The 10155-nt window shown below is 40.8% G+C and overlaps 1 pseudogene; it reads right to left on the reverse strand.

Annotated features, from left to right (window-relative positions):
• Nucleotides 1-8496: 8496 nt before the first annotated feature.
• LOC114631896 lies at nt 8497-9782 on the reverse strand (annotated as a pseudogene).
• Between the last annotated feature and the right edge of the window lie 373 nt (nt 9783-10155).

Genomic DNA, 10155 nt, shown 5'->3' on the forward strand with positions numbered 1-10155 from the left:
ACAGTAATATAGCAACAAGAAATCTTCTAAACTCATTCAGCAACATCTATAATTCTCTCTCATAGATGACAGATACAAGTCTCCTATTTGAAGTTGGGTGACCATCTGTACTGTGTGATTAACAACAGTTATCAGCCATATGTCCCTATGTGATATTGCAGCACAGCATATGACAGTGAAGAATGTGTTATCTATTATCATTCAGAGAACAAACTCTGGCATGACACCATGAATAACGTTTCTTTATCAGATGCTAACTCAACTTGTAAGTCTTATGAAACTCTTGTGCTATGTTCCATAGTGATATGCAAGGGTTCCCTTTTCTGCACATCCTCACCAGAAGCTGCTGTTGTTATTCTTCTGGATGGTAGCCAGTCTTCCTGGGAAGACAGACAGCACAAAGAGCCAATGAGATCATTACTTGCATGGCTTTAAGGTGCATTTCTTCATGATCACTTAAATAACCTAAAACTAAACTTTCTTCAAATATCCACTTAGATGTTATGCCATCTTTGCAAAATGCCTACTCAGTACCTTTTCCTACCATTAAGTAATGGCATTTACTTTCTAATATTGAATTGAATCCTTCATGAACTTTACAAATTTACTTCGTATCTGACCGATCATTTGAAACTATTCTTCCTATAGGCAGTCTTTCTTTTCTCTTGGTAGTTGTTCCTTTGACGTTCTGATGCTTTCGAGGATTGATTTGATCCTGTTTGTTTCTATTTCTGTTACCTCAGTGCAGACAAGTCAGAGATTATTCTATTAAATGAAATAAAGCAATCACAGAATGCCAAGAATCAGATGATGCCACTTATAAGTGAAATGTAAGAAACTGATCTCATAAAAGTTCAGAGTGGGATGGTGGTTACTGGAGGCTGGGAGAGTAGTGGATGTGAAAGGTATGTTACTGTCACAGTAAGGTGGGAAGGTTGGATAGCTATAGCTAGACAGAGATACAAGCCCGGCTGTGGCATTTAATATAATGGCGACTACAAAGGACAGCAGCGCACTGTTTATCTCAGAATCTAGAACAAAAGGATCTTGGATCTTTTCAACACGAACAGATAACAAATGGTTTTATATATATGGATTCTAACACGTACACGTATTATATACTGTTTGCATCATGTTAAAAAGTCCCTTATAATTGATATATGTATATGTATATAATCTTTTGTATAAGTTAAAATACATTTTTTCTTCCCACAAGCTGTCACTTTTACCAGTCCTTGCACATCTTCTAACCTTTCTATTAACCATCACAGATTCACAGGTCAGACTGTGGCTTTTTTTTTCTAATAAGACATCAATAGCTACAATTTCGAGTAGTTGGATTTGATAATTAAGGTCTGATTAGTGCATGCCTCTGAATTGTTTGCTTTTGGAGTAAGAGTCTACAGTGTATAAGTTTTGTCTACAGTAACAGTACCCTTCAAGAGGCTTAATGATGGGGAGTTACGGGTAGTGTGCATATTGCTGACCTTCTTTTAGATCTGTGCCCCCTCCATCCACACACTTACATGACACTCTTGGATTCAGTACTGGTTCTCTGCATTCAAATGACGTGCAAAGAGACTGGTGGGGCATGATCGCAATGCAAGGTGTGGATACTGCTGAAAATTCTACTAGGACATCCTTGGCTTGCTGGCAGCTGAGAGCACGCTCTACAAATGCCTGGCATGGACCAGCACACCTCATCTCCTTGCTCCATTGTGCTTTCTTATCATGTCCTGGCAGAAAGAAGAGATGAAATTCTTTTGAATGAAGGCCCTGGACTGTGAAATATGTAATATATGGAATCCAGGTTTGCTTTGGTGTGGTAGCCAATTGCAGAGGCCAAGCATCAGTGACGTGTCTCTGGTCTGTGAGCACAGGCTCGGGCTGCAGAGCAGGTGCAAGATGTAGTCTGGCATGGTAGGCATTCTCCCCATCGTTTTCATTTACTCACGTGGCTGTCACAACTTCTGCTGCTCAGTAATAATCATGAAAACTCACAAATGTCCAAAAGAAAGCATCTCTGTGGCCTTGATTCAAAAATAAATGGTAGACCTCAAAAGGAAGTGGCACATTCATACATCAGTTCTGTGTTAGATCCCCAAACAATATACTAATAGGGGTTAAATATAGAAAATTAGAGAGTTCCTCATTTATTTTCTTTCTAAAAGAGACCACTGGGAAAAATTGTAGACACTATCTTTTAGGGAGTATTTGAGATTGGATATTAGGTTTTAGAGGTGTAGTTAGGGCTCACAATGCATAACCTTGCAAAGTTTCGCTTTTGTGTGTTTTAATTGTTTTTGAAAGGTTTTAAAAATAAAAGTCATCAGAAGTCAGCATCCAGATGGGTTATCTTTTTTTAACTTTTCAGATGACTTCTGTTTTGATTTCGTACATATACATACATACACACACACACACACACACTTACACATACATACATATACACATATGTGAATGTATGTGTATATATATACATGTATATATATGCATGTGTGTGTGTGTTCATGCATGCATATGTTCTTGCACACATGCATGCATGCTTCTGTGTGTGCATGCATGTGTATTCTCATGTGTGTGATGTGTCTGCACGTGTGTGTGTGTGTGCATGCACATGTATGCATGTGTGTATATTATTCAAAGAGGGAACAACTAAAAGCATTGCTACAGAATTTTATAGGAGCTCACAGTTAAGAGGCTGAATTTCTAAAGAGATTATAGACTTAATTTTTTTTTCCAAAAAGATGTTGGCCCTTCTAAAGTTGTATTGTATTTCGACATTAACACATAATTTGAGGGACAGAGGAAAGGTTAGAGATCAAAGTGATATGTTTATGTATCAAAGTTGACAAAGGACAGATCATGCTGGTTAGCTTCTTGGCATAATTTGGCAGAAACTAAGATGTAACCTGGGAAGAGACAATTTCAGTGAAAGCACTGCTTCCATCAGATTAGCCTTCAGGCATGTATGTAGGGCATTTTTCTTAATCACTCATTGTTGTAGAAAGGCCCTGAACATTGTGGATCCACACCCCTGGGGAAGTAGGCTTTACCCATTGAACTGATCAACGGGTTCCCAATGGAGGAGTTGGAGTGAAGACTGAAGGAGCTGAAAGGGTTTGCAGCCCCATGAGGAGAGCAACAATACCAACCAACCAGAGCTTCCAGGGTTTAAACCACTAGCCTGGGAGCACTTAGGGAGGGATCTATGGCCCCAGCTGTATACGTAAGGGAGGATGGCCCTGTTGGGCATAGGTGGGAGAGGAGATCCTTGGTCCCATGAAGGCAGGATGCTGTGTGTGGGGGAATTTGAGGGTGGGGAGGTGGGAGTGAGGGCATAGGTAGGGGCACATCTGCAGAAAAGCAGAAGGAAGGGCGATGGGATGTGGGTTCCTGGGTGGGGAGAATGGGGTAAGTGGATAATATTTGGAATGTAAATAAAATATCCAATAAAAAAGGGTAGCTCAGGAAGCCAAGGGGGGTAGGCCAGTAACAGCTTTTCTCTTTACTGTCTACTTCAGTTTCCTGACACCAGTTTCCTATTCCTACCCTGAGTTCCTGCCCTGACTTCCTTCAGTGACCGGCTGTAACCTGTGACATGAAACATACCCTTTGTTCTCTACCCCAACAAAGAGGATATAATTGCACTGAAAGCCTTGGAGAGTGGAAATTTAATTCAAATATGTGATATAACATAGACACCTTGACTCAATATAGCGACCATCTATAAGACTAGTATTACTTATTAAACATTAAAGATATTTCAATTAATCAGCAAATATAAAAGCCACACCAAGAACATAGGCTAAGCAGAAGACACTTCATAATATATAGATATCAACAATTTTATGTAAATGAAGAGAAATATTAGGTGAAAGCCAAGTTGAGAATAAGATGACAAAGTTATAAATGTATGAAATGATTATACTCGCTGTCTATGCCAAAATGAGGTATGTATATATGGTTAAATTTTCATCTATTGTTCTCTGAATTTTATTCTCTATTATAATTAGAAAAATATAAAAGAGAGTAAAGTATCTGTCTTTCATAAACAAAAATATTGAAAATGATAATATTCCAAGAAGCCAATACATAAATTCCATTCACTTTTATAATTTAAACATATATCCTATGTGCAGTAAGGAAAATATATATGTGTCTGTCTAATCACAGATAGAAATAATACATATATAATGTGTATGTCTAGATTCTTTGGGTAGTAAGCATATGGAGACGTTTAAACTAAATATGATCAACGTCATATGATTTATAACATGTGACCTCTTATTTAATTTTAGCCCATTATTTCACTGTGACACTTTTACTTAATTATATTTTGTATAATTATAGTCCAAGCTTCAAGAGTGCTGAACCTTGCAAAGAACGCGGAGGTTAAACCCAAAAGAACATTTTTGTTTTGAATGATTTATTTGGAACAAGCAAGCAGATCCTTTTAGTACTTGTTGGGAAGTTTGATGTATTTCTGTCTTCTAAGTTTTTATTTTAAGCTGAAGGATATATGCTGTGAGTTATTATAGCATCCATAAATTCCTTTTGGCAGGTCTATTAAACAGGCATTTTCTATAGTCATTGTATCACCACTTTAAACTTCATGTTATAAAGAAATAATATATAAGAAATATTTATATGAGTTGTGCTAAAGACAATTGAAACTCAGAAGCTATATTTTTTCTATCTGTGATTATAAGAGTATTTGTAATATATATATATTGCATATTTTGCATCTCAACCCATTCTTAGAGACACAGTGTTTTCTGCTTCTGACCCACCCGGATTTAGGGATGCGTTTACATTTTGGGTTGGTAGGTTGTCCCTTAGGAAATATGTTTTTCTAAGAATATGTTTATATGAAACTCACTTAAAGAGAGTGAAATGCTCATGTATAGGTGTGCATCAAAAAGTTAATTAAGACTGTGATTTGTGTGATGCTTCTGTTTCTTGTCATAGTGGCTCTAGGACCACTAGTACTAACTCTTTAAATATTTACTGAATTGGGAAAGAGTAAAATTGATAGTGGCAGATAGGGATTTATTCACTCACCCAAGAAATAAATACTGAGCAAAGGCAACATGCCAGTCACTGGGCTAATGTGAACCTTCTTAGGTTTGCTTTGTTAGCACTTTTGTAACGAATCTCCGATGAAACTTTAAAAGCCTTCTCTGTGTAAGATGTGCTGTAGTTAGTTTTCTAGTCACTGTGATAAATTATCTGACAGAAGAGGCTTGAGGAAAGAAAGATTTATCCTGCCTTACATCTTAGCGCTGAAGAGGGAAAGAGATGGGAACAGGGTGGGGGTAGCAGGAGCATGAGATGACTGGTAACACTTGTCTACAGTAACACAGTAGGGCAACTCTGGCTGGGGTGAGGGTTAAAGTGTGATGAGTGTGATGTCATTTATTTCTTCCAGTGAGGCTCTGCCTTCTGACCTTTCGAAAAATTAGTACCATCGATTGGGTAAAGTGTCCAAACACACAAGTCCATAAGGGGTACATTTCACATCCATACCATAACAGGATACAAAGCTAAGAACTCACCAATCTATTTCCGATTCCCCACATGTGCATTTGGGTAAATTAATATCACCAGTTTCCCGGGCCTTACAGGAAGCAACCTTCCTCATTCATCAATAAATCTGAAAACTGTTGAAGACGGGCAGTAGCAGTGTTCTTTTAACCTTTGACTCTGTAAAGTCAAGCTCGGATCCATTAAAGTGATTATATCTAATTCAGCAAACAACCTAGGTCACATCTTGGTGACATACCAATGTTTCTAATATGTGCTGTTATGAGAAACAGTGCTGCCTACTGAATGTCTGTCTGAGAATGATTATGCTGCCACAAAAATAGCAATATTTATGGGAGCTCCTGGAGTGATCAATCTGGATGATAAAGTTAAATATTTTATTTCTATTTAGGAAGGTATTGGATGACTATGAGTTACATAGAGGAATGTGGTAATACATGGTGATTACGGCTAAAGAAAAGATACAATCAAGTTACAAAGTAAAGGGCAAATCCTAAGAAGGTTTGACCCCCATCTAATTCCTTGGGGGAAATCTCTAAGGGGATTTTAGGTGCAAAGATAAATCAGTTAGAACTCAATTTGGAGAAGTTCTAGGGAGAGTTGGACCCTTGATTATGATTGAATCATGAGTCACCAGGAAAGAATAGTTGACTGCTCAACCAGTGACAGTGAAAGACTTTCAAACGTAAAAACCGGAGGTAACGTGACAGAAAATCTTAGAACTTTCCAAGTGGAAAGGATTTCCTGTAGATAACCAGGTCTGTGACAAACAGAGAAGAGGAGGTTTGGAGCCCTTCTGACTTCTAGCAGTATTTACAAGACTGTGTTGGAGAGTACTACCAAAGTAAACCTTCTTTTTTTTTTTAAAGAGTAGTTAAAAGCATTTTTATTATAAATATCAGGATCTAAGAAGTAGTTGTATGACTAAGATAAATCTGATGTGACTTCTTATCAAGTATGTGTGCCTTGCAGGGTGGCACTGTGTCCTCAGGCATGAGAGGGACAGGTCCCATCCCTCCTTGAAAGATGGGGTCAGCCAGGTGATACAAGATTCTGCTGAGTCCCACTAGCTACAGTGAGTGCATGGTGTCCTCTGGGTCTGTTGCCCTGGTGCTGGGCTAAGCTCGGGTGAGAAGTCTCTTGATTGCTGAAGACAGCAGTCTTGATCTTAAATTCAAGTTTCTGTCCCACTTTTCATTTAAGTGATACCTAATAACAAATGATAAAACCTTATCATTTATTTCATGATTTACATTGAATAAAGGTTATGACCCAACTGATTCTGTAAGCCAAAGGATGATACTGTTTTCTACATGCAGAGACCCACAGAGAAGCTGATGATATTCTAACACTCAAGAATAGGCAGTGGGAGACACACTAATCCAGGGTTCTCGATGGTGCGTATGTCATCAGAGGTGTCACTGCTAAACCATAGGCATGTGGGGTGGCTGGCTGGCTATACTTGTAAGAAGTCAAATAGACCTTGATGGGTCATGTCGACTACCTTCCTGCCTCTAAGACCAATGACTGCAGCCTGTCCCCTGCACTGGCCATCAGACTGTGGAACCCTAGGTATCCTATGGAGCTTCAGTGTATTTATCTCCAGTCTTACACAGTGAGGGCAGGCAACACTAGAGTTAACCAGATGGCGAAAGGCAAGCACAAGAACATAAGCAACAGAAACCAAAGTTTCTTGGCATCATCAGTTCCCAGTTCTCCCAATATAGCAAGCCCTGAACACCCCATCACACCTGAAAAGCAGGATTCAGAATTAAAATCACTTCTCATGATGATGATAGAGGATTATAAGAAGGAATTAAGTAACTCCCTTAAAAAAATACAGGAGAGTACAAATAAACAGATAGAAGCCCTTAAAGAGGAATCACAGAAATCCCTTAAGGAAATGCAAGAAAACACAAAGAAGGAATTAAAAACATTCAGGATCTGAAACTGGAAATAGAAACAATAAAGAAAGCTCAAAGGGAGACAACCATGGAAATAGAAAACTTAAGAAAGAGGTCAGGAGTCATAGATGCAAGCATCACCAACCGAATACAAGAGATAGAAGAGAGAATCTCAAATTATCCCTTTTCTTGGGACAAGGTTTCCCTAAACAGTCCTGGTCTCGGTATGTATATACCAGGCTAGCTTTGAATTCGGGATAATCTCTTTGCCTCTGCTTCCTAAATGCTGGGATTACAGGCAGGTTCCATCACATCTGGACTGGGTATTTATCCTTTAAAAAGGTCCTTAAAGGCATCATCTTTGAAAGATGGAGCCATGGGAAGCTTCAGGAGCTTGTTGGGTGTGAAAGAGGTACAGGGTGAGACACTGCACCACTGCTGTACCTGAGAGGCGATGTGATGGGAGAGAGCACCTCACATTACAGAATGGTGACCAGAAAAACAAAACAACGACAACAAAAACAGCTGCAGAACACCGTCAGTTCACCTGTCCTGAGAAACTGCAACAGGATGAACAGCTGGCAGTCCCAGCTGCAGGTTCCTCCCCCAGATTCTCCTAATTGAACCCTATCCCTTAAAGCAGTGGTCCTCAAAAGGGAGATGACTTTGTCCACAGGGGACATTTGGCAAGGTAGGAGACATTTTTGGCTACCGTCAAAAATGGCATCTAGTGGGTAGAAGGCAGGGATATGGCCGATCATTACATAATGCACAGGGCAACCTCCTACAGAGAATTACTGAAAGGCCAATGGTGCCCAAGTTGACTAACCTGTTAGAGGTGGGAACTTCACTCTTCTCCTTGTGAATCTAGCATGAGCCAACCAGGACAAGGTGAACACTGTGTCAAACCACTGCCATGCTTGAACAGAAAGCCCAATTCCCCCAGTGTCCTGTAAATGTCCAGTCAGTTGCTGGCAGTCTAAGTTCCAGTGAATACAACTAAAGCCGCGGGTCTTTCTGTCTTGTCTCTCGTCTGAAAAGACTGTTACTTCTTTCTTAAAGCCAATGCAACTCCAACTGCCACTGTGAGGATGGCCATTGCAGCAGCAGTCCCTCCAAAGAGCAGGACAGCCTTGCCCTTGGCGGGCAGGCTACTCTTTGACCCCTGGCAGCAGTGGCCTCCTCAGTGCGGCTCTTTTTCTTGCTCCCAGCTCTCTCCTCAGGCTGAGCGGCCCCCTCCACCCTGTCCACAACATCGGGTCTCAGTGTTACCACTTCCAGCTCCTCCTCACAAAGCTCCACAAACACCGACGTGGTTTTCTCAACTCCCATCATCTCTAGGGCTTCCACAGTAGGGACCTGTGGGAGCAAGGGACCAGAGGCTCCTGGGAACGCCTCCTCTGGTACTTCTTCCTTCTCCACGTGCACGACGGATGTCCTCATTAGATGAGTTGTTCTCACTCTTCTCGCTAGCCCTGCTGCTATCTAAGCTCTTCACTTCTTTAGGATCCATTGCAATCTGCTGCCAGGAGTCAGGCTTGAGGGACACCGGGAGGCTCTCTGTGTGCCAACTCAGGCTAGCAGTCAGTGAGACAGGCAGGCTCACCAACTGACAAGACGTTGTCACTGTTGGAGACTCGGGGGGGGGGGACTAAACTTGTCCAGAGTTCTCACTGGGCAGTATATAAATGTCATTGCTCTCTTCCACAATGATTCCAGGGTATTCCTCCTCCTCAGTCTCGAGAGGAAAGACAGTGCCCCAGCCACCTTGCTGAAGGATGAGCTCTGCTATGCAGTCCTCCAGATACATCACACCGAACTGTAGCAGCATGCTCAAAGGCTCTTGAGCACGTCGTGTCAATCCCAAAAGCATTTGTCGTAGTAAAAATAGAGGCACCAAAATCTTATTCCATCTGCTGGCGTGGACAGCAGTCTCCACTACACATTCACAATATGCCTCCTATGTCACTGGCTGGATGAGGATCGTCGGCAATGCTTTCTGCAAAGGCTCTTTCAGATCTTGTGACACTCTTTCTCCAAGATGGGTCAGACAGTCTTCTACGGAGCTTTCAGGGTTAGCAGGGCTAAACACTGGTGAGGTGTGACAGTTAAAGCCTGTGCTGGCGAAGGCTTCAGAAACTTCTTTGTCCAAGGATTTCAGTTCTTCCTCAATCTCAGATTTAAGTTTAATAAACCTCTGGATTCACGGACTGTGGAGCGACATCTAGTTGAACTCCTTGTTTCTCCTGAGAGAGAAGTCCCAAGTAGCTTGAGAACAACATACTTTGTTTCAAAGTGAAATCCTAGAGGCACAGTCATAGAGGACGTCATTGAATTGGCTGAAGAAACTCTGAGGAGGTCTATTAGAGATGTTGGAAATCTAAGGTTCTGCCCGAGAAGGGATGAAGGAGACGGCGGTGGCAGCAGGTGCTTCTTACATGTTGCAGGAGCAGTGGTGGCTGCTTTGACCCACAGACCTAATCTCTAAAGAAAACCTTATAAACATGTTTTAAATTAATTAATTAATTTATTTATTGTGGTAACTTTATAGATAAGCTCATTGAACTAACGGTAGCCTAGCTTGTACCCAGTAAATTAAAATCCTTCCTCAAGAACTGTCTGTGAATTCCTTTCCTCACTCAGGTTTTGTTCTGTGCCTTATTTCTTATCCTGCAGTAATTAGTCATTTCACTTTAGGACTGAC

Source organism: Grammomys surdaster, unplaced genomic scaffold (genome assembly GCF_004785775.1).
Source record: "Grammomys surdaster isolate TR1022 unplaced genomic scaffold, NIH_TR_1.0 367, whole genome shotgun sequence".
Lineage (NCBI taxonomy): Eukaryota > Metazoa > Chordata > Mammalia > Rodentia > Muridae > Grammomys > Grammomys surdaster.